The sequence below is a fragment of the Triturus cristatus genome, chromosome 6, assembly GCF_964204655.1.
Source record: "Triturus cristatus chromosome 6, aTriCri1.1, whole genome shotgun sequence".
NCBI classification, from domain to species: domain Eukaryota; kingdom Metazoa; phylum Chordata; class Amphibia; order Caudata; family Salamandridae; genus Triturus; species Triturus cristatus.
The window spans coordinates 1,736,481,451-1,736,506,646 of record NC_140589.1 but is presented as its reverse complement, the minus strand read 5'-3'; the positions used below and the strand labels follow the sequence as shown (position 1 = coordinate 1,736,506,646).

At 46.4% G+C, this 25,196-nt stretch overlaps 1 protein-coding gene across 3 annotated transcripts in view; it reads right to left on the bottom strand.

The window, feature by feature from the left end:
• DISP1 (dispatched RND transporter family member 1) overlaps positions 1-25,196 on the bottom strand; it is a 586,767-nt gene that overhangs the window by 349,339 nt on the left and 212,232 nt on the right. For all 3 annotated transcript variants that reach the window (XM_085612976.1, XM_085612977.1, XM_085612978.1), the window contains one exon: positions 3,111-3,201. The gene's annotated coding sequence lies outside the window, so the exon portion shown is untranslated. The remainder of the gene's footprint in view (positions 1-3,110; positions 3,202-25,196) is intronic.

Below are 25,196 nucleotides of genomic sequence, written 5' to 3'. Positions count from 1 at the left end.
GTATTGATGAGACTAAAAACATTTGTATGAGGGTATATGCAGATCGAGGTAGGAGAGTGAAGCTATCTCTCTATGTCTAGGGGACTTGCTGCTAACCAATTCCATTGGCTCACACAAGAATATCCCTTCATTTGATCCTTACATTATACTTTATGTGAAGGGGTTGAAGTGTACAGTGTGGAGAAATGGTAAAACCATGACACTGAACAGGTTGTACTTCTGAGCTCTCAACTGTGAAATGTGTGCTCCATCATCACAAAAGGAAGAATGAGGCACTGATAAGAATGATCTGCCTGAAGAAAAGCTGGCTGAAGAAATATTTTCCACAGACAATTCTGATCATGATGCTTCCTTGTCAGGAACTGACATCTTGGATCCCATGTCTACCTGGGATCCAGAGCCCTCACACGGTGTATCGCTGCATTCTAAAATGTCTTGTGCATGTGGTTCTGTATCTGAGGCACAACCAATTTGTTCCGGTTGTCAGAGGCAATCCCCTCAGAGATTAATTACTGTCACAGAATAGCTAAAGGGAATTAGCAGATTAGATAGGGGAGCATGAACTGTGATGCTGAGAGATGTGCAAGTAGTGCATCATGCACTCATCCATGTCCACTGCATGTGATATAGAGCAACAAGGGTCTGAAGATAAAAACCAGGGTGGGAGGATTAATACGGACTGAGTCACAAGACACACTTGAGCAGCATGTTCGCGTCTGGAAATATAAGATCATCCAACTTCAGCTCGACGCTTTCCAAAATATAGTTACAATAAAGTGATAAAATGCATGTTGGAGTCCAGCATCATTGTGGCCATTGTTGTGGACAACAAACCCACTTACACCGATCCAAGCACTGCCTGACTCCAGAGCAGAGATGGGGAGGTGAGACCAACAAGACTGAACATGAAGATGGAAACTTATCACTTTGTGACACACATAAGAATAAGACCAACCCTACAGAACAATCTGTTTTGCCTGCTAGTGGACTTCACATGCTCACCGTGCATGTTGCTATCTCTGATCATGTGCGTGATTAACAAGAGAACTTGCAGCACAAGCATTGTGTATGCTGCTCCATATGAGACATACTATCCTCCTAATCTGTTAATATCCTAACCTCCCTTACAAGCAGAGAAAAAAAATCTAAAGTGGCAGCGGCCCCTTCTAGCAGGTTACTTTCAGGCTTGCTAATAGCCAATCCTCACAAAGCTGAACCAAGGGGATAGGCCTCAATCAAACAAAAAGTTAACATCACTGAGAAACAGCAGCATAATACTGTAGTAAAGGCAAAACGGGCTTCGAAGTTCCAGGGCTCCTGCACCCTTCTTCAGGGTATTTTGAAACAGCGGCACTGGCCCCTTGAGATAAATCAATGTGAAGTGATTGTTGAAAAGACTGGAGAGCCACAGTAGGAATATCTAAATTTTCAAGAGCAACAGAACTGAAAACCAACTATCTGGAAAACCTTTCTTCAAATTGATGGAAAACAAGGACGACCATGGAAGTGACTTCTTGGATTCTGGCCACAGGCAGCTGAGAATAAGAGCAACCAGACTACCAAAAAATGCACTGGTACAGAAGGTATCATTAGCCCCTCTGTGGTCTCACTTAATACAAGGCTGTAGTGGTAGTCCATTCAACTGGTTTGGCTCTTAATATACTTTTATTTGCTTTCAAAAAAAACTTTACTTAACTATGGATTATTTAGAGATCCTTCATTATCTGATACTTTAAACCAGTGGCATTTATATTTTGCTGTGACTGCTCTTCCCAGCAAAAAGTGTGGACATTGACATGCACTGGAATTTACTGTGGATATAACTACACTTTAACGGGATTGGAGGACCATGTCGACAACGAGTACTGGATTTTCATGCAAATACTTGCCCAGAGCTCCTGAAGAATTAGTTAATTTTATGGGCATACAATCAAGCATCTACACACAGCTCCTGTCAACTAGCCAAGCCTATCCTTAAACATTTAGACACTAAAATAAAGGACTTCAATGTGATTGAGTTACATCTTGTTTGGTTGCTTCCATGCGGCAAACGCAATACAAGAACAAAGAAAAAGTTAATGTGGGTCAAACGTGTTGGCAGTCATATTTGTAGATCATAAGAAATATCATAACTATTTCTGGATGGACATACAACTCAAAGCATACTCCCATCACAAAGTATCTCTCAGTACATTGCTCCACAACATGTTCCCCATAACTTATTTGAGCTTTAGCAAATAAACACAACACCACCACCACCACCACCTCAAACTATCATTCAAATCTCACCAAAAAATGGGCATAGCTCAGACAGAACCTTCTTATCGCTATGCCTGAATACAACAACATGAATGGTACTGTAAAGAAAATACCAGTATGTACTCCGGAAACGTGCAGTTAAAAGTTGCATCCTATCATCATATGAACAACATTGACTCTGAAGACGTGGATTGTGATGCATGTATATAATACACCAGGCTCATGCCTAGAAATGGTCAATCAATGCCAAATCAAGAGAAAAACCCACAAACGTCCTTCAGCACACCCCACCAACGCCCATAAAACTTCACAAAGATCTTTACTTTCATACTTGCTCCCACAAACCATTTCAGAACTTAAAAGAACAAACTCTTTGCTAAATACACTCAACCACAAAATATATGCTATCAAACTACGGTTCCCCGACATCATTGGATAGCCTCTCAAAAAACTGCGAGAAAGGGCACCCATGCAGAGAATGTGTTTGCATGCAATATAACAATGGCACGAGGGGCTCTACAAATGCATGATAATACATCAGCGCCATAGATGCTTTCTTCCAACTTCCAGCTGTCCTGTATGTTCTTCCCAACTTGATGTTTACCGTGTTTGTTACTTCACAGGCCTTCACGGATGCACGTCTCAGACCACAGAATCAATACGGATTCTTTTTGAAGAGTAATTTTTTGTTAGCAGCAGCATGCAATATGGAGAATATTGTATCTGCATTATCCAGATAACGATGTGAGAATAAATATTCAAAAGGGGACACAATGAGTAAGTAAGGTCATCTAGTTTCAAATTTCAATCGGATTGTGTACATAAAAAAAATAAAAAGACAGACCACTTACCTCCAAATTATTTTCTTGCAATACCAAATTAGAGCTCCGTTTGCCAGATGAACACTGCGAGGGAATTCCACATTATTCGGGGAATGGAAATCTGTTGGAGTAAGAAACAAACAAGAATAAAAATGTAACATCTCTTAACTCTGTTCACTTTACTTCAGCAAAGCATACATATTTTAATGTTTTGGATTGTGTACGAAATGTAAGTACTCTTCTGTGCTCTGACATGAAATGGTAAATTTATTTACTACTTTTAACTTAGGAGTTTTATAAAGCGCTTGCATGCCACCTAATGGCCACTTCAAAGCACTATGGAAGGAGGCTCTCTAGGGACAGAAAAAAATACAAAACACAATATGACTACATGATCATTAAAGATGATGAAGTGAATGGCAGAAGTAAAGAACTAGGAGGATCTCAGTTCAGTCTTTAACTAGGCTATGTCTGGGAGCCAGGTGGCAAGTTTAAGGCATTTCTGTAAATTAGAGTTTAAGGCTTCTCTGTAAATTAGAGTTTAAGGCATCTCTGTAAATTAGAGTTTAAAGCATCTCTGTAAATTAGAGTTTAAAGCATATCTGTGAATTAGATTTTAAGGCATCTCTGTAAATTAGAGTTTAAAGCATCTCTGTAAATTAGAGTTTAAAGCATATCTGTGAATTAGATTTTAAGGCATCTCTGTAAATGAGAGTTTAAAGCATCTATGTGAATTAGAGTTCTAAGAGCTGTATTTATTGACGACTAAAAGACATTTAATTTGTCAAAGATCATGCAAAAAAAAATTCATTTTGTTGTTAGGAATGGTGATTGGCCATATACCACAGGTTACCGGAAAGGCAGATTTAGATTTTTTGCTGTGCCGGAATTTGAATTTGATGACAGCCCCATACCCCCCCCCACCACGTACTCCTTGGTGGTCACACAAGACTATGCATACATGGCTTCCTTTAATCAACTGCTATAATACAGTCGGCCATCAAATACTTCCACATATTTCTCTGAGGCATGGGTCCTCGCAAACATTTTACCAGGGGCCGCAAAGTACTGCCTGTGGCATGCCCGAGGGCCACACCGATGCCACCACTGCAAAGGTCTGGTGATGTAAGGTGGGAGTAAAGGGACACAAAGCAGTGCATGGTGTAGACAACAAACAAAGCCTTCACTTAACTTCTGTTTGCCACCAACGCTCAATTCTCATGCACCAAGAATTAACGTCAAATCATTAACTTCTATTGTAAAACACAAGAGGGAAAGAGATACTCATCTGGTGGCTGAACTGCAAAAAGTGAAACTAGAAAACATGGTATCAGTCCTGTCGTCACCACTTGACAAAACTGTGTAATCCTAGGCAATTGGTTAATTTCACTTTGCCTCCTATTTCTTCATTACCATGAGAGCCCCTTACAGTGTATACGAGTTCAGGATGCATGCTGTACAAAACCTTCCCTTGTGTTTTATTTAATAAACTACAATGTTGTTCCAATTATATATCAAGCAGGGCCTACACAAGGTGCACCTGACGAATGACTTTCCTCTTGGTTCACTAATGACATGGTTTTCAGAATGGGGCGGATGGAATGATTCCAAGATCATGTTTGAAAGCTATCCCTGCTAATTAAGGCCTCTCAATGCAGTGATATAACCTGATCTACTAAGGTAAAACGTAAATGAATGTTTTAATAACATTCACGTTTTTGAAGTTTGCAAATAGTTTATCATGTTTTTGCATGTTTAGTGCAAGATTTTTCTAAAACTAAAGGTGTTCCTAAAGATAAGTTGTCTAAGACACCTTCTTTTCTTCTTTACCGTTACTTTGGTTAACATGTAAATAAAGAATGCCTGTTTGCTTCACAGCTTATTTAATGTCCCACCTCTGTCAAGTGGACAGCAACCCAGTAGCCCATAAGGAACAGGGTCAAGACTGATTTGCATATGGTTGGGTCTGAACTGGGGTGGCAAAGTGAGCTAAAGAACGATGATGGATTCAACCCAGATCTGTGACTTGGGGTGAGTGTCTGAAAAGTTTCAGAGCTCCGTCCATCATCTCCTTATGTTTGCTTTGTTCGCCCTCAGTTAGCAGGGTAGGCCCAGACCTAAGTCCCTTGCTCACGTTGCCACTGGATTCAAGCTAGCCTGGCTGATGGAAGGGGGGAGGGGGGTTGGGGGAGGGGTGTTACCCAGAAACCGGTCCCAGGATGCTTGTTTGCGGTCCAGGGAAGACCTGGCTTAGCAGTTTGGGCTGGACTGTTTCCATGAGGCACAGGGTCAAGACTAATTTGCATATGGCTGGATATGAACTGGGGTGGCGAAGTGAACTAAAGAACGATGATGGATTTAACCCAGATCTGTGACTGGGGGTGAGTGCCTGAAAAGTTTCAGCGCTCCGTCCATCATCTCCTTCTGTTTGCGCTGTTCACCGGGGGAGTTCAATTAAAGGTCAGGAGGGCCGTACTTGGAATATCCCTGCTCTAAGTAAAGGTTGGCTTGCAATACCAAAGGCAGTCTAGCTTTTTAAAGGATTCCTTAGAGGAAATGCCTAGTAAATAAAAAACATTCGACCTAACAAAGTTTTTAGGGGCCTGTTGGACTCCTTGGTCTTATGTGTCAAACGTTGGGAGGGAGCTCCTTTATTGAGGCCAGCATCCCAGATTACCTAAAAAATCTTGGATTGTGTCATTGCTCAAAGAGTGCTCTTGCCCTCTTACCCAGCTTGTTAACTATAAATCAATAAGCAACATTCCTTTCAAGCAAAGAATTATTGAAAGAGAAGCAACCAAGCAATTCCGAATGTACTTTGAACAAAGGGGACTTTTTGGGGACTATCAGTGCATCTTTCAGCTACAGAGGCAGAGCCACAGCATTACTGGCTGTGCAAGACGGGCTGCTACGGGCACTGACCAGCAAGAGATATGCTTTCTCTGCTAGAGCTTTGTCGTCTCCCACACCTTCCACCACAAGAGTCTCTTGTATCGGCTGTTTGAGATCTGAGAGTTGTCAGAGATGGTTTGAGATTAGTCTCTACTCACATGCTGCGTAACCCTGAAGGTATAGTCTCGGTCAAGCATGGTTTAACATCTACTTGCACTCCTTGCACGATTTACATTTGTTTGACTTTAGGTTTCACGCTTATTCTAATGAGCCTATTCTTAAAGTGGCACATATAACTTGCTTCCGAATCTTCCCATTTTCATCTAAACCAGTCTTTGCTTGACTGACGGTAAGAATTAGTTATTGCTATGTGCCACCCTTCTGATACGGTCTACCCATTAGAACTGCAATTTATCCATGTATATTTACAATAATGTAACCTTAGAGTTTCAAAAGTAAAAATAAAATGGCTTAATGGACTCCAGTAGATCTCTGCTAGCTTTAGTTAAAAACGTGGTTGGTTCCACCACCTCCATCGTAAGCCTTTAGGGCAGAAAAAGCCTTTTCAGGCAGAAACAAATCAGTGATATTAGTTTGGTCATTACAGTGCCTAAGCTTGACTATATTAACTCTTTTATTGGATTGTTACAAAGTCTGGTACACTGGATTCAGTTTATTGTGAATACAGGAAACAACAAATGATGCTAATATAAAAAACAATACATTTATTTATAAGAATGAAATTGCGGCTTTATTAACGAATTTGCCCATTGTGAACTAAACATCAACCCCAACCTGCAAATACGTAGACAGTCAAGCTCTGAGATCTATGCCCGAGGTCGCTGATTGATAGGTCACAGTTGGGGCTGCACACAGCCGGCAGACAAACGCACAAACAGAAAACCTTACATCAATCCCACCAGTATGCAAAGCAACACTACAATGGTCAAGGGAGATTGCCACCAATAAAGCACACATGGCCAGAGGGGGTATGCGCGCTCTTAAAACACCATAAAGTCAAATGCCAGAAACGTTAGGAAAATACAGCTGATCAAGACACAGCACAAGCAGTGATCATATGCTGCCCATGCCGGACAGCTGGACACGTTAACCATTGGCACATTGCGTTCACGCAAGGTCGAGGCCCACCAGTATTTTCAATTAGACAATTATAACACGATTCCAAAGGCAGCAACTTACATTCCTCACCATACATGGATCACCGGAAACCTTTTATTACAGACGATGAATTATATAATAGGAGACCACAGACCGATTGCAAATTAAGACAGTCCTCAGACCCTGTGCCTGTAACTGTTCTCCCGGCCGATATGTTTAATTAAACAAACTGTTCCTGTTTTGCCAAACGCCTCGTCTCTTGTTTTTTCCAAGGTATTTCATGTTCAAGTAACACAAGCATCATGTATAGCTGGGAAAATGTCAATAAGGATAGATGTAAGCCCGCTGCTGTGGCTCCTTCACTGAGTTCCTGTAAAGGCATGCATGACATTCAAAATACTATCAATATTAAGTTGAGATCTTTATTGAGAAGCACTGCCTGACCTAAACAAGCTCTGGCAATGTCAATAGGTCTGGCTTTAAAGGAATACTGTATGGAAATGTAAAGTATTACCAGTACATAATGTGGGAACATATGAATTTGTGTAGAAGCAAAGAACTGTAGAATAATATTGGTGCAGGTTAAAAGGTCAGGTGATTGTTGAACTGTCAAGAAAGACCTAAACATCCCTGTAGATCAAAGACTGCCTCCTCTCATCTGAGCTGTTGCCAGTGAAAAACCACATAAATCATCTAGTTATCTAAGATACTTTAATAGCAGTGCAATGTTATATGTGAACCTCTGAAAATTCAAGCTCAGGCAGCTGGATAAATAAATAAATAAACAAAATGGTCAGAGCTGTGTGGAGGGCAAACGCTTTTTTATGGCATCACACAACTTCTGCTCAATCAATACATGCACTCCTGGTTCCCAACATGTAGGCAAAGCCAAAGCCCCTATCCTGATGATTCTCACACAATTGTCTGGCAACAACTATGCTGTCAAGTCAGACCATGAAAACATTGTCCCTTACAACATGACCGAGAGACAAAAGGGCAAAGATAGACAGAAGATGCTTCCACATGCCATGCATGTGTACCCTGGAATAACCTCCCAGCAGACTTACAAAGAATTCAACATCACATTATTTCCCCACTGCTGCTAACACTCTTCTTTGTGATTAGCTGATTAATCAAGTTGCTCTTATTCTTTGGTGAGGACAGTCAGGGCACATAATGGACTGCAAAGGGATTATTTCTAACCGGTATCAGTGTCATTTTGTGACTGACTGCGCTTAGCAAAACAAGCAGGGAGGCATATGAACAAGCACCTTGCATGTATAATGCATTCAATAAGCTGTAAATAACCCCTATGAAGCTACCTATTAAGAGTTTATCCAAAAAAACGGATAAAAAGAAAGCAAATACACGCTGATTAACAATCACCATTTAGTCTCATTTGAAGTAAAAGATCAGATCAAGTAGTGAAACATCAAGTACCACTATATGTGAAAGCGCGTGGGTGTGAGGAATGGTGTACATGTGTGCTAAGATAGATAAACTTTCTACCTAAATCACCTTTACAAGAAGTGTTTGCTTAGCTACAAAAGCCTTGTGACAGAGACAATACCTCAAATGCTGTCCAATTCAAAATGCCCTTCGCTGCTAAAATGGTCACCTTACTCAGCTTTAGAACTTTTATTGGCAAGACCGCATTGTCGTAAATGGATTCTACTAAAAGCCCAGCCATCACATTCAAGCTCATAAAAATGAGCAACCTGCCCACCATAGATGATCAAGCAGGGCTACATATTTCTGCTTCAATAAACAGGCACTCATCTACGGTCTCAGTCTTAAAGCTTTTTAACCTCATTGGTCTTATCACAAAAACCTGGTTCTCAGACAGCCTTGAAATCCTGGTGACCTGGTATCCATAAACTTTTGAATCAAGAACGGAGCTAGGGAAACCAAAAATAGCATTGGATTCATCCTACGGGAAAATATCAAGCGGACTACCATTTCAATTAAATCATCACAATTAAATTCCACATGGAGGCTCATTCCATTTTACTGATTATTACATTATTCAACATTACAGGACGCAACCAGGACTACACCTGTGGTTCACAGTCTTCAATAAGATTACTTCTAAGAGTCATCTGCGGCGTCCCTCAGGGATCCTCACTGAGCCCGACTCTCTTCAACGTCTACATGAGCCCTCTCGCGGCCATCGCACGCCAACACAACCTCAACATAATCTCCTACGCCGACGACACCCAGCTGATCCTCTCCCTGACCAACGACGACCCCGCCGCCGCCAGAGCCAACCTGCACAAAGGGATGAGAGAGGTAGCCGAGTGGATGTCGACGAGCCGCCTGAAGCTGAACTCAGATAAGACGGAGGTCCTCATCCTGGGCTCCACGCCCTCCGCCTGGGACGACTCCTGGTGGCCCCCCGCCCTGGGCACCGCACCCAAACCGACAGACCACGCACGCAACCTGGGTTTCATCCTGGACTCCTCCCTCTCCATGACCAGGCAAGTCAACGCCGTCTCCTCATCGTGCTTCAACATCCTGCGCATGCTTCGGAAGATCTTCTGGTGGATCCCCACGGAGACCAGGAAGACCGTCACCCAGGCCCTCGTCACCAGCCGACTGGACTACGGCAACGCACTCTACGCCGGAACCACCGCCAAGATCCAGAAGAGACTCCAGCGCATCCAGAACGCCTCAGCCAGACTCATCCTCGACATCCCACGTCACAGCCACATCTCCGGACACCTTAGAGACCTGCACTGGCTCCCGATCAACAAGAGAATCACCTTCCGCCTCCTTACCCACGCACACAAAGCTCTCCACGACCAAGGCCCGAGCTACCTCAACAACCGAATCAACTTCTACGCTCCCAGACGCCACCTCCGATCCGCCAGCCACGCCCTCGCCACCGTCCCACGCATCCGCAGAACCACTGCTGGAGGAAGGTCCTTCTCCTACCTGGCCGCCAAGACCTGGAACTCCCTCCCGGCCGACCTGCGCCTGACCCAAGACCACCTCTCCTTCAGGAAGAAGCTCAAGACCTGGCTGTTCGAGCAGTAGCGGCACCCCCCCCCCCCCCCAAGCGCCTCGAGACCCTACGGGTAGGTAGTGCGCTCTATAAATTTCCTTGATTGATTGATTGATTGACTTCCATATCTACTATACTTTTATTCCAAGAACCTTCTTAGTCCTCTATTTTTTCATCCCAGAAGACTTAAGGGAACTATGGCATGAAGCACCATGAAGACCTAAGAGAACAAGCATTGGCATAGCCAATAGGTCTCGCCTTTGGGACCTTAGAAGTGTTTAGCCATGCAACAGTTGCATAACTAAATACTTAAAAGGTCCCAAAAGCGAGACCTATTGGCTATGCAAAAGTGAAAGTGATCGCGATCACGGTCAAACATCAAAGCGGCCGCGGTAAAGCGCGGCGCGCGTGCCCGCGCACATGTACTGTAGCGCCAAGCTGGCCTGGTAGCACTTTTTGGAGCCCTCTCAATAAGTCTCGCCAGACCAACGCATGCGCTGGGTCAGGCGAGACCTAAAAATGGACACAGTTCCAAAAGTTGTATCATGTCAATATTCTACCTCGACAATGTTTACTTCTTAATTAACGATGTTTTTCACTAGACTTTGTAATTCTGACATTACAGTCCTGAATAGCTCATCCATGCAATTTTATCTATTTACATTCTGGCATAAGTAGTCCTTGTGTTGCAATAAGACAAACAAGACCACAAGAATGCTAAGTTGGACTGAATGAAGTACTTATGCCTGAATCTAGAGACTTGATAACTCGGACAGTACTCGTGAGAGGAAAAAACACTGGCAAAGCCAATAGGTCCTGCCTTTATGACCTACTGGCTTTAACAATGCCTTTTGGCGATGCAGTGCAGCTACTGCCCCCAAACTAAGGAGGATAACATGACGCTCGCATGAGTACATATGACTTATGACACTGCTGGTGGTCCACATCATTCAGTAGGAGTGCATGCGGTACAAATGTATGCATCCTATTTGTTTTCCATAGATTCAAAATGCCAGATGACAGTACAATAAATTTAAACAAGCATTTGCAATTCATTAGGTCTCGCATTTGCGAGAGTCTAAGCTATTGGCATTGTAAATGACAATGCCTTTTATATATTGGTTTTGATAATTAACACATAAATAAAAGGCATTGTCGTTTACAATGCCACTAGCTCCAACTCTTGGAAGTGCGAGACTTCGACCGCCACGGGCTGCTTGGAACGGGAGGGGCTGCTTGGAAAGTGAACGCAATCACATCTTTGTTGGGAAACACAGTCAATTTCAGAGTACAGCTCCTAGCTACACAGACTGAGGGAACGTTTTGGAAGTGAAAAAGATTTCAGTCACTTTTGAATGAAAGGAGTTCCAATTTGAGAAAACATGGAGTCCATGTATTAACTTCTTAGCACAAGCATTTTGAGAGCTTACCTGCCCCAAATACCTGCGGGTGTTACGCCTTACGCAACGCATCCCCTTAGATGGAGGAGTCCTGAACCATTTTCCGTACACCTACCTGTATCGCAGCTTTACTTCAATAGAGATTTACTGAACTAAATCACAATAAAGAACGTTTGAAAGTGTAATCTACTTTGAGGGAGAAGAGGAAGTTTTCTTTAAGTTGTTATTTAAGTTACGATGCAACCTTTATTTTCTGCTCCCGATTATCATTTCCCAAGAAAGCGTATTGTAATATGAAAGCATCCCACATGCCACTGTAGCGCTTGGGAGCTCTGTAACATGCGCTCAGTGTATTCTCTTAAATGGTATTCCACGATCGAGGCTGGAATGATGGTTGCGAAGACTTGCTGTGTGTAGGCGATTGACATGTTAAGGAGTTACATCGGAGGGTCAAGAGTTTGAAATGTTTACCGACCACAGACCTCTTATGCACATACTGAGTGGAACTGGTTTGGTAAGGCGTCAGCTAGGCTTGTGAGGTTGTTGTCAAAACTGCAAGAATTTTACTTTTCCATTAAGCATATACCTGGAGGGAAAAATTTCAGGGCGGACTGCTTATCACGTATGGCCTTATCCGACGAGTGTGATACCGTTGGTTGATTTTGAGGACACAAATGCGTTATGGCAGCCGTGGATGCAGTCAAGGAGTGTGCTGCTGTAACGGAACAATCATGGTTGGCAGTTTATGACAAGGACACCAAGCTCAAGCAGGTCAAAGAGTTCATTGTAAAGGGATGACCGGAGAGTAAAAAGTTGACTGGTGAAATAAGGGTTTTTTCGATGGTGGCTTCTGAATGGTCTCTTGTCAATGACATGGTGATGCGTCACGACTTGTTCATCCCTCCAGAGAGTCTCAGAGGAGACATTATCAAGTCTGCAGAACAAGTTACTTACCTTCGGTAACGATGTATCTGTAAGAAACATTAGTTAGTTAGATTCCTCACCTTAGAATATCCCCAGGCGTCAGACTGGATCCGGAAGATTTTTCGTCAGCAATACCCCTTGCGCGTCGCTAGGCGTCGTCTGCGGCTCCGCGTCCGTCGTCGGCGTCGTTTGCCGGAATGACGTCGTCGGAGTACTTAGACGCCGCCCTCGCGCGCTGACGTCGGTTCTTGTACATAGCTTTCCGCGCCAGGAACGCAGAGCCATGCAAAGACAGACCCTGGTGCCAAAAATAAAATCTAGGGGCCTGAAAAGGATAACCTTAACCCTAGATGTCAGTTCGCAGAACGGGGAGGATGGGTGGGTCGGTGAGGAATCTAACTAATGTTTCTTACAGATACATCGTTACCGAAGGTAAGTAACTTGTTCATCTGAAAGAAACACGTTAGTTAGATTCCTCACCTTAGAATAGATACCCAAGCAATACCATCCCCGGTGGTGGGTCTGCGAACCAAGATCACACCAGAAAGTCCTGGAGGACAGAACGGCCAAAGAAGCCATCCCTCCGGACTTGGCTGTCAAGGCAATAATGCCTGGCAAACGTGTGTAGCGAAGCCCACGTTGCTGCCTGACAGATGTCCTGCAAAGGGACACCCCGTCCCAAAGCAGTGGTAGCCGCCGTGGCCCGAGTAGAATGGGCGCGCAGCCCAACAGGAGGGTCCTTTTTTGCCAAGGAGTAACACATTTTGATGCACAAAACGACCCACCGAGAGATGGTCCGTTTGTGCACAGCTTTCCCCTTCTTAGCACCCACTTATCCAACGAAAAGTTGGTCGTCCACCCAGAACTGCTTTGTGCGGTCCAGATAAAAGGAGAGCGCACGTTTTGGGTCCAGACGGTGGAGCCTCTCTTCCTCTTTGGAAGGATGCGGAGGCGGAAAGAAGGTGGGCAAGGTGACAGACTGCCCAAGATGAAATGGAGTCACCACTTTCGGAAGAAAGGAGGGACGAGGCCGAAGGACAACCTTGTCCGGATGAACAGAGAGAAAAAGAGGCTTTGAAGATAAAGCCTGGAGCTCACTCACCCGTCTAGCCGAGGTGATGGCTACCAGAAAAGCAGTCTTAAGCGTCAGCAGACGAAGAGGACAATTATGAAGAGGCTCAAAGGGAGCGCACATTAGAAATGTGAGGACAAGATTCAAGTCCCACTGAGGCATTACAAAAGGGACAGGAGGGAACGTGTGAGTAATGCCTTTTAGAAAGCGTGTAACTACAGGGGACTTGAAAAGAGAAGGCTGATCAGGAAGCCGCAAGAAGGCAGAGATGGCAGCAAGATAACCTTTCAGGGTGCCCAGGGCAGAGCCCTGCCGGGCCAAAGAAAGAAGAAACAGTAGAACCTCAGAAAGAGGGGCAGAAAGGGGATCCACAGCCTTTGCTGTGCACCATGCCACAAATTTGTTCCACCGACAGGCGTATACCGTCTTTGTGGAGTGACGCCTGGCTGCCAGAATGATATCACAGACTTCAGGAGGCAAGTCAAATGGCATCAACTGCCGCCGCTCAATCTCCACGCATGGAGGTGGAGGCTGGACAGGTTCGGGTGGAGGACCGTCCCCTGCTGCTGCGACAGAAGATCCTCCCGAAGGGGCAGACGTATCGGAGGATCGGTCAACATACTGAGTAGCTCGGGATACCAGTACCTTCGTGCCCAATCCGGAGCCACCAAGATGACTTGGGCCCGGTCGTGCCTGATCTTCTTCAGCACTCTGGGCAGAAGTGGTATAGGCGGAAAGGCGTACAACAGACCGCAACTCCACTTGTGACGAAAAGCGTCGCCGAGCGAGTGCCGCCTTGGAAATTCCAATGCGCAGAACTGCTGACATTGCGCGTTCTCTTCGGTGGCGAATAGATCTAACCAAGGCTCTCCCCACTGCTGAAAGAGACCTTGCGCCACTTCGGAGTTCAGATGCCATTCGTGATCCATCATGCACCGGCGGCTGAGTTCGTCTGCTCTGGCGTTCAGAGAGCCCGCCAGATGTTGAACCACTAGGGTGACGCCCTGGTGTTCCAGCCACGTCCAGAGGCGCAGAGCCTCCTGACAAAGGGTCCACGACCCCACCCCGCCCTGTTTGTTGCAATACCACATGGCAGTGGTGTTGTCCGTGAACACCTGCACGACACTTTCCCTGACAGAGGGAAGGAAGGCTTTCAGTGCAAGTCGGATCGCTCTCAACTCCAACAGGTTGATGTGGAGGCGAGACTCCGCCGGAGACCAGAGGCCTCTGATCTCCGCCTCTCCCATATGGCCACCCCATCCCAGGAGGGACGCATCCGTCACTACGACATGCTCCGGTTGGGGAAGGGAGAAGCTCTTGCCCTTGACCCAATCGCGGTCCGTGAGCCACCACTGCAACTACTGTGCAGTGCCCTCCGAGATCAAGACATGGTCGGACAGGTTGCCGTGATGCTGGGCCCACTGAAACTTCAGGTCCCACTGAAGAGCCCGCATGCTCCGCCTGGCGTGATGCACTAGTAGGATGCAGGAGGCCATCAGCCCCAGAAGCCGCAACACTAGCCTGACCGAAACCCAGGATAGAGGCCGAAAGATGGCAATCAGGGCCTGAATATCCCGGACCCGCTGTTCCGGCGGATAGACCCGGAACTGCGCCGAATCGAGAACCGCTCCGATGAAGAGGAGCTTCTGAGAGGGACTCAGGTGTGCCTTCGGCACGTTGATGGAAAATCCCAGCAAATGCAGGAGATCCGCCGTAGTCTGGAGGTAGGAGACGACTGCCTGGGGCGAGCCCGCCTTCAACAACCAGTCGTCGAGATAGGGGAAGACTGGAACCCCTGATCTGCGCAGATGAGCTGCGACCACGGCCATCACTTTCGTGAACACCCGAGGGGCACTGGTGAGGCCAAAGGGGAGCACGGTAAACTGAAAGTGCTCTTGACCCACCGTGAACCGCAGGTAACGCCGGTGGGCCGGCAGGACGGGGATGTGGAAATATGCGTCCTGCAAGTCCAACGCTACCATCCAGTCTCCAGGGTCTAGGGCAGCTAGAACCTGAGCCAAAGTTAACATCTTGAACCTTTCCTTCCGGAGGAAGGCATTGACGTTCCGGAGGTCCAAGATAGGGCGTAGGCCCCCTTTGCCCTTCTTGGGAACCAGAAAGTAGTGGGAATAACAACCACGACCTACTTCTGGGCTCGGAACGCGCTCGACGGCCCCCTTGGCCAAGAGGGCCGAAACTTCCTCGTGGAGAAGATTCAAATGATCCCCCGAGATACGGTGGTGCTGCGGTGGCATGGCTGGAGGGGTCGTCTCGAAGGGGAGGGAGTAGCCCCTTCGGACGATTTGCAGCACCCACCTGTCCGATGTGATGGACCGCCAGTGGAGCAGGTGATGGCGAACTCTGCCGCCCACTGGCGTGGAATGGGCCTGAAAGCTCGGACTAGGAAGGCTTTGAGGCGGATGCTGCCGGGGTGAATGTGGGCTGACCGCGTCGTCCTCCAGAACCGCCTCGACGGAAACCACGTCCGCGACCGCGCGCAGGTTGGTTCTGCGGCTGGTGGCTAGGCGTACGTGAGGAGGCACCCCTTCCTTGGCCACGAAAGGGGCGAAAGGCGGAAGTTTGCGACCGCGGGGCCGAGAGGACTTGCGCGGCACATGCGGCTCCGCTGGAGCCGCGGGGGTGGAACCACCCTGACCCTCGGCCGAGTCGCGCGACCGGCGAGGGGAGTCCGAAGAGCGGTGTTGCCTCTTGGACTTCTTGGAGTGCTTCGACTTACCCGAAGACTTGGAGCCAGACGATCGATGATGACGTCGGCTGCGGCTCCGCGACCGATCCTTGGACCTCCTCCTGGACCGGGATCGAGAGGGGCGCGGAGCCGAGTGGCGAAGCTCGAGAAGCTTACGGGACCGCTCCCGTCTAGCCTTCGAGGTCAGGGCCTTGCAGTCCGAACACGACTCCGCGTCGTGTTCGAGGCCCAAGCAGTAAAGGCACCGGCGGTGATGGTCCGTAACCGACATCAAGCGGTTGCAGTCAGCAGAGGCTTTAAAACCAGGCATCCTACCGGCACCGGAGTCGAGACAAGATCAAAAAGGATCGAAAAAAGTTAGTCAAAAAGTGACTAAAGGGGTAGCTCTCCCGGATCTGCGCTTACTGGCGCGGAAAAAAGAAGAACTGACGTCAGCGCGCGAGGGCGGCGTCTAAGTACTCCGACGACGTCATTCCGGCGCACGACGCCGACGACGGACGCGGAGCCGCAGACGACGCCTAGCGACGCGCAAGGGGTATTGCTGACGAAAAATCTTCCGGATCCAGTCTGACGCCTGGGGATATTCTAAGGTGAGGAATCTAACTAACGTGTTTCTTTCAGATCAGAGGAGACATTATCAAGTCTGCACATCGTGGCCACTTGGGTATTTCTAAGACATCTCAACCTATTAAGTTCTAATATTGGTGACCTTCTTTAGAAACTCAGGTCAAGTTTTGGGTAGACTCATGTGCTGAATGTCTTGTGTCTGACAAAAGATGAAGGTTAATGTATACCCCCCTTCACACTGTTCCTTTTCCAGACAAACCTTGGAGCAAGGTTTAGTTGGATTTTTCAGGTCCTTATGATATTTTGCATGGTAACATCAGACTTCTCATTTTGATTGATTTATCATCATTCCAAATGGTTATACCATATGTTTTGTGATGCACCTAGCACTGCCAATGTGATCGAGTTTTTGAAGAGGGTATTTGCAACTGAAGGGTCACCCTCCATGATTGTGACATACAACGGCACACACTTTGTGTCTCACAAAATGAGCACATTCTTGGCAGCCAACGATGTAAAACATTTCAAAGTTGCCTTGTATTCTCAGTCTTCCAACATTAGTGAAGGAAGGGAAACAGGCAGCTCTGTCGTCATGTCAGGATGTGCAGGAATTTGTTGATGCTAAAGTGTCTTTGTATAACATTTCACCTCATTGCACAACTGGGGTGCCACCTTTTACCCTCTTAAGAGGAAGAAAAGTACACACAGACCTATGTCCTGAATGTTTGCAGAACAAACATCGTGTTGAGAGTGCAAGTAGTGAGAGTAAATGCAGCATGCCATGAAGTTGAGGATGGCAAAAGTTTTTAAAATATGGATCTGGAAATAAATGATTGCGTTGTTATCAAAAATACAAAAAGTCTCTAAAGGTTTGTTGAAGTTTTACTCTCCAGTTCAAGTGACAAATGTGAGCAAAGACTCAGCACTCCTCAGGAATAAGGGCTGGTGGAACAAGAGGTCGCGTGTGCGTCTCTCTTGACCTCAGGCGAGCCACTTGAAGAAATTGACAAAACTGGAGGTCGAACAGTGTGATTGGTCCAGCTGGTTGCAGGATACAGCTTCAGGTGTTTCAGTGTTTGCAAACGAGGGCAGCTCTGGGGACATCACTTGTTCACAGTGCGTCTCTCCACCAATTTGTGCTGACACTCTTTCTGCCACGAAGGAATGTGTTCAAAGGGTCATTGGTTCTCAGTAAAATTGGTGCAAGTAGTCGCATAAGGAAATTGTCTTTCAAGTTTGATGACTATGTTTTTAGTTAGATCGCTAATTTTCAGTTGTATTTTAAGTTGTGCTGTAGCTTTACAACTTATACCATTTTTTGTTGTTACGAGTGTGGTTGTTGTCTCCGAAAGGTGGGTGAAGTTGTAATATGAAAGCACCCTGTGTGCCACTGTAGCGCGTGGATGCTCTGTACCATGCACACATTGTATTCCCTTAAATGGTGTTCCACGATCGAGGATCGTACTATGGGTGCGAAGACTCTGCGAACGTTGATTCTTTTGACAGAGTCCTTCGCATACAACGGGAGCTCTCGGTTGCGAGTCTCGTTATTTCAATAATGTTACATTCAAAAGCTCCTACCTTGCTGCAGACACCTTTCTTCCTTCACACGTATCTCACCAGCCGGTTGTACGTGGGAGTTTATGTATAAACCAAAACACCAAAAATAGGATTTAAACTTAAAACCACTGAAAAGTGTGTATCGTGAGAGCAGCGAATTTCTCAAAAGGAGCTAAACACAAATATCTGAAGAACAGATAACACATAAATGGAAGTCGGAGCACTTCAGCCCAGGATCAGCTACTGTCATCATAAAAGAAGCCAAGCGCTTTTACAGTTGACTGCGCGTTGGTTGTCAAAGCCCACAGTACTCGAGACAGTTTCACTGAAAACATGGAAAGCAAGTTGGATGAGCGCCCCCCGTAGCCGAAAAGCTTGCAACTGACTCAATGTACTGATGTGAGTAGGCAAGAATTGATGGTTGTATATGAAGCCGAGGAACTGATTCAGCTGCAAAGGTTTTTAGTAAATTTAAAAAGTAGGTCATGGACAGACTTGATCCGCTGAATATACTTGTATTGTATGCTGTCACTTAACCTAAGCAGATGTAGAACTGTAAAAGCGTTTAATTGTAGTACACGTTTGCCTCTGTCCACCTAAAAAATCGAAAAATGATTACTTGTTGTGTTTGCGTGTATTGCACAGTAACTGAAAATGCAATAAAGATGTTAATTTTGTTTTTTCTTTTCATAGGAAGTCTAGTGGTGTTGGGACCAGAGAAATAGAAGGTCCAAAACACAAAAATGATGGGCACGGGAGGTCACGACCGTAATCAAAGAAGTTGCGTCTGAAGTGGAAATACAGACTGCGGAAATGGAAAAGGTAAAATGTGAATTCAACAGATTCATATTTTATCAGGCACCAAATGGAGCAGAGGCGGCAAGCCAAAGAAACAAAATGGAACTCTGTTGGTTTTAGGCAAGCCTGGGACATGAAGGGAGACAAGGGTAAATACATTTGGAACAATCTGCAGCAGAAAAACCATTGCACTTGTGGAAGAAGAAGAGACCATCACTAGTGGAGAGATAGAAGACAGCAGAGGTGGAACAAGAAGAAACCTACACTGTGATATGAATAAGAAACTGTATACAGAGGTAAAATTACATTTTGGAATTGTGTTGAACATGGTCGTGGAAGGCAGAACACAGTTTGCAAAGCATTTTCTCAGACGGTAACCCCCAAGCATAAGCAGAGCAGAGCTTACATTACGGGTGTGCTGTTTTCCAAGGAAGCATAGCACACTTATGGGATATGGGGCTGTGAAAAATGGGCACCATTGTGTATTGTATGGGCGCGTGTTGTTAAAGTAAAAGCGGGCGCGGTGCTGAAACATTAAGCGCAGCGCCCAGGGGCAGGATGGGGATGAAGGCTGAAAAACACAGACGCCAATGTTGATTGTGTTCACCCGTGTTAAAGTAAAGCGGGCGCCGTATTAAACATCAAACGCAGTGTGTTTTCTGAAAAATATTGCTTAACCACACGATGGCCCATCGCAAAAAATGCAGTGTGCGTTCTGGAACGAAAAAAAATGCTTTATCTACACGATGACCTTTTGCATCACATGCTGCTTCTTCCGAGCTTTGGAAGCAGTGAAACAAAGCATTCCGCTGGTAAAAAAAAAAAAAAGTTATTTAAGGAAATGGTGCTCGGAGGCTGTAATTAAAGCCTATCGAGTAACAACACACGTAACGAGGGTGTCGCCTATGAAGGTTACAAAATAAGACAAGGCAGGACTAAGGAGGGACTACTAAGCCTTATGACTAATCAACAGCCACAGTTTACAGTGGACAATGACACAAGCCAATGGAAAATATGGGCGGAGAGTGGGCGGAGCTACAAGTCCCTACCTCAATAAACCATGCTTTGCAGAGCAGCGCATGCGCGGCCCAAGCTCGACCTAAAAATATGTATGCAGGGGGTGAGCAACACAAGAGACAATGAGCAAGAAAACACACACCTTCTCATCCAGTGCTCCTCAAGTGCCTTAAGAAAAAGAAAAAAGTGTTTCCCTTAATAAGAGAAATGGAAGGACTAATCAGCAGTCTTTGGCTCAGCAAAAAGCCTAATTACATTTGTAAAGAAACATTGTCTCCTCCTCCAGCTTCAGGAATGTCAGTTATACACTTTCATTGCCTGGAAAACAAACTCATCTCCATCTTGTGTAAAAGGCCAGGCCAGGGGTATCCAAAATGGATCCCAATAGCTTTACTCTGGTTCTCTCACATATACCATGCATGTACCAGGCAGGCTATACAAAACAACATGCACATAATTGAATTTGTATTTTAGCACTACGAGTCAGGTAAGTGCACAGAAGCTGTACTTCACATAAGTAGACCTCCACTCCAGTAACAGACAAAAAGGTAAGGCCACAAGTTTGGATTCACAAAACATGGCATGCTGACACCACTGCTCTATGTGCTAAACCTATGACAGGAACAGTAGACCACTGTCTGTCAATGTCTGCTGTTTGTTCAATGTCTGCTCCAGGATCAAATCATGTTCACACCGACTCGCTCCCCACTCTGTCACTAATGCATCATATTTTTATTTAATTGATCTAGCAAATGCATACCATCAGATCAGGTTACATCCAACATCGAGGCACCTTACTTCGTTCATCACACTGGAGGGGGCTTTTCGATTCATTCGAATGCCTTTTGGATTAGCGTCTGCTTCTGCTGTCTTCCAAAGAGTAATGTGCAAAATTTTAGGTGGGATGTCCAAGGTGCTGGTCTTCCAAGATGACATGCTAGTGTGGGGAGCGAGTAGGTGTGAGCATGATTTGATCCTCGAGCAGACAAACAAATTACAAGATGCAGGTTTGTCTGTGGGGGTAAACAAGTGCATATTTGGTGTGGAGCAAATTGATTACCTTGGACAAACATTGTCAAGGAAGGGAGTGAAACCTAAAAAGAAATTGTTGGATGCTATAGCGGATGCACCATCACCATGTGACAAGGATCAATTTAGTTCATTCCTTGGTCTAGAGGAATTTTATTCCAAGTTTGTCCAACATTTCGTTGACAAGGTGCATGTTCTAAGGGTGCTGATGAGAAAAGGCAACAAGTTTGAATGGTCAGATGAATGTCAGGATGCGTTTCAAACTATAAAAAAACAAATAGTGAAGGCAGTAGCGTTAAATCCGTTTAATATGTCAGATCATAGCATGATTGTAGTGGATGCAAGCGCATACAGCTTGGGAGCTGTGCTTATGCAAAAACATCTTGGGCAAGAACGGGTAGTGGCCTTCGCATCCCGCACCCTTGAGGGGCGGAGGCTACTTATTCAATCATAGAGAAAGAACGCAGGAGCAGTTACTAGGACACAACAGATAATGCACCCTTCAAGGTCACAAGGCAAGTCCAGTACCTCACTCCTATCACGAGACAAGCCTTGGCCACTGTGCACATGCTAGATTACTGCGACATCAAGGCTGAAATAAAAAAATAAAAAAAGACAGTATATGGACACATGCAGTCGGGCACTCAGAGCAGACAAACATGTTTATATAAACTTGGACCCTCCTGAGGCTCAGCCGGGAGTAGGATAATTGTCTCTTTGCTCTGATTTTAACCTGTTGTGTATTACTTTTTAAAAAGCACCTACCCTGCTCTCTGACGCTGTTCATCGCATGCAGGCATCCCCTCTCAGCGGAGTGCAGCGCTGGAGAGGGTGAACCCTTGGAGTCTCGTCGGCCGCCATTCCCCGCGACGAGCAGAGGGACACGCCCCCTTTTAGGCCACGCCCCCTTGCCCTTTAAACATGTGTATGTGCCGGAAGCGCAGCGGACGAGCGCAGCGGGCGCGCCGATTGCGCGCCGAAGGCGCGCTTAAGGCAAGCTCGTCTGCGCTCGTCCGCGATCACGACGCGGCCGGGGCCGGTCCCCCTGCCCGATCCACCAGTGATATCACCATAACATACACTCGGACTGAGTTGATGTCCCTGAGACCTCCCCCTTGTCTGACCTGCCGCTGGTCCATCCCGGACGCTCGGAGCCCTGCCTTTGTTTGTAAAGTCTGCCACTTCTCCCTTCCTCCCCTCGATGAGACATACAGTACAGCTCGCGCTCTGATTTCCACCCCTACTCGTGGAGCCTGCCCTTCTTTCACTCTCAGAGCTGCGCTGATTAACTGCAGATCATTGAGTAAACATGCCATCGACATCTGGCAGTCCCTTCGAGACAACAATTGGGATCTGCTTTTTTTAACAGAAACTTGGCTGAATGACACTACGAATCCCACCATCACCCTCGCCCTTCCGGAGGGTTACTGCATTGTCTGTGCCAATAGACCTAATGGTAAACAGGGAGGTGGCGTCGCATTAATCCATAAATCCAAATGGACGGCTACCTTCCCCCTATATGACCCTCTCGATTGTATAGAAGGCCTTCCTTTCAGTGTCCAAATCTCTCCGTCCACTTCCAGCTCGGGAATACTTGTCTACCGCCCTCCCCATTCTAATACCTCCCATCTGCCGGCCTTGGCAGACTATATCATCCAGCTTAGCACTCGCTATGCCAATTTCACTGCTCTAGGGGACTTCAATCTCCACGCAAATGAGGTTTCCTGCTTGCACAGCCAAAATTTTATCTCTACGCTGGCGGCCTGTAATCTAGTGCAAATAATAGCCTTACCCACGCACAAAGCGGGACATACACTAGACATGATCTGTTCCAACCTTCCAAGTATTCGGGCAGCCTCCCCAATCCCGGTCGTTTGGTCGGATCATTTCCTCATCCCTTTTGAGATAGATATTTTTTGTTCCACTAGACCCTCTATCCCCCCTAAAGCATCAGGTAGAAACTGGAGTCGTATCACCTCTGAAACGCTCCAGGAATACTTAAAAAATTCCCAACCTATCCCGTCGTCTGATCCAGACTCTGGTATTGACCATCTAGATGCCTGGATTAGTCAAGCCCTAGAGGCTCTGGCTCCACTTAAATCTATTAAAACCTACAGGGCTACACCTTCTGCACCATGGTACTCCAACGAGCTTCGTCAGAAAAAGGCCGCGTGCAAATCTTTCGAACGCTTATGGAGGCAGAACTATTCCCTGGATAGTAAAACCATCTATAAGACAGCCCTCAAAGAATACCGCAGAATGATCGTGGAGCACAAAAGGGACTACCTGGCTTCCAGAATTAAACACGCTAATAACGGTGCCAGGGAGATCTTCAGCATAGTTAGGTCCTTTACGGACCCCAACGCGCTGACTCGGATTCAGCCTGCCTCCCAGTCTTTGTGCGATAAACTTTCACAATTCTTTGAGGAAAAAATAGAGACCATCTATTCCACTTTCCCAATTTCCACCAGTGAAGACCCGAAAGAGGAATCCACTTCTCACATGCCCCAGTCCCCCTCGCTGATTGACTTTTCAGTCATCTCCGAAGCCGACTCTATGGCAGAACTACTCAAATGTAAGTCTGGCTCGCCCAATGACCCTTGGCCAGCCAAACAATACAAGAAATTGGCCCCCCTGCTCAATCCCTACTTGAACCATATCTGGAACGAATCCCTAAGAATGGGCTGCTTTCCCGCCAAATGGAAACATGCCTCCCTGATTCCCATTTTGAAAAAAACAAATTTGGACCCTGACAACCCCAGTAACTACAGGCCGATCTCTCTTCTGCCTGCCCCAGCTAAGATCCTAGAAAAACTGGTACATTCCCAGCTGGCGAATTACATCGAAACCAATGGGCTCCTACATGACTCTCAGCACGGCTTTCGGTCGGGCCACAGCACGGAGTCAGCCCTTGTTGAAATGGCTGACTCGGTGAGATGGTCGCTGGACCGGGGGTCGAGGGCGGTGTTAGTGCTGCTAGATCTTTCAGCGGCATTTGACACCGTCTCTCATAAGATCCTGCTGAGAAGACTGGGAGACCTAGGCATTGGCGGAACGGTTCTTAAGTGGCTCGCTTCTTACCTATGTGACCGCACACAGCAGGTATATACCTCTCCTTACACCTCCTCAGCTAGACCACTCAAATGGGGAGTCCCCCAGGGCTCATCCCTGAGCCCGCTTTTGTTTAATGTCTATTTTACCCCCCTAGCTAAATTGATTGCGCGAACTGGGATTAAATCCACCTCCTATGCTGATGATATTCAGTTACTCTTTACCTTTGAGACTCCCTCCGCTTTTGCCTTTGATCCGCTGAAATCCTGTCTCAGAGACATCTCTAGTTGGATGGACTCTAATTCCCTCCGACTCAATGCTGGAAAGACAGAGATCCTGTTTTTTAACTCACCATCCCCTTTGGATTCCAATCTGTGGTGGCCAGCTGACCTGAGCCAAGCCCCCACGCCCAAAGACTCGGTGAGAAACTTGGGAGTGCGCTGGGACAATCAGCTTAGTTTTAACGCTCAGGTCCAAACAGTAGCAGCATCCTGTTTCGCAAAGATCAAGACGATTTACCGGCTTATCAACTATCTGCCGGCAGGCTGCCGTAAGACTGTGGTACATGCACTTATAACATCTCACCTTGATTACGCCAACGCACTATATCTTGGTATCACAGCAGGCCTTTGCCACAAATTACAGACTGTCCAAAATGCTGCCGCCCGGCTGGTCGAGAGAATCCCAGCCAGACAACACATCTCTCCCCTCCTCCGAAAACTTCATTGGCTACCGATAGCCAAGAGATGTGTATTCAAGGCCATGACGCTGGCCTTTCGTGCTTCCAAGGGTAATGGCTCAGCCCACTTGAAAAGCACTCTGAAGCCGTACGTCAAGGCCAGGACATTACGTTCTAACTCCCTTCTTCTCCTGGAAACCCCAAGATTCAAACGTTCTCGTACTGGAGGGAAAACCTTCGAGGTCTGTGCCACTCAGTGCTGGAACAAGCTTCCGATTACTCTACGCGCATGTCAAA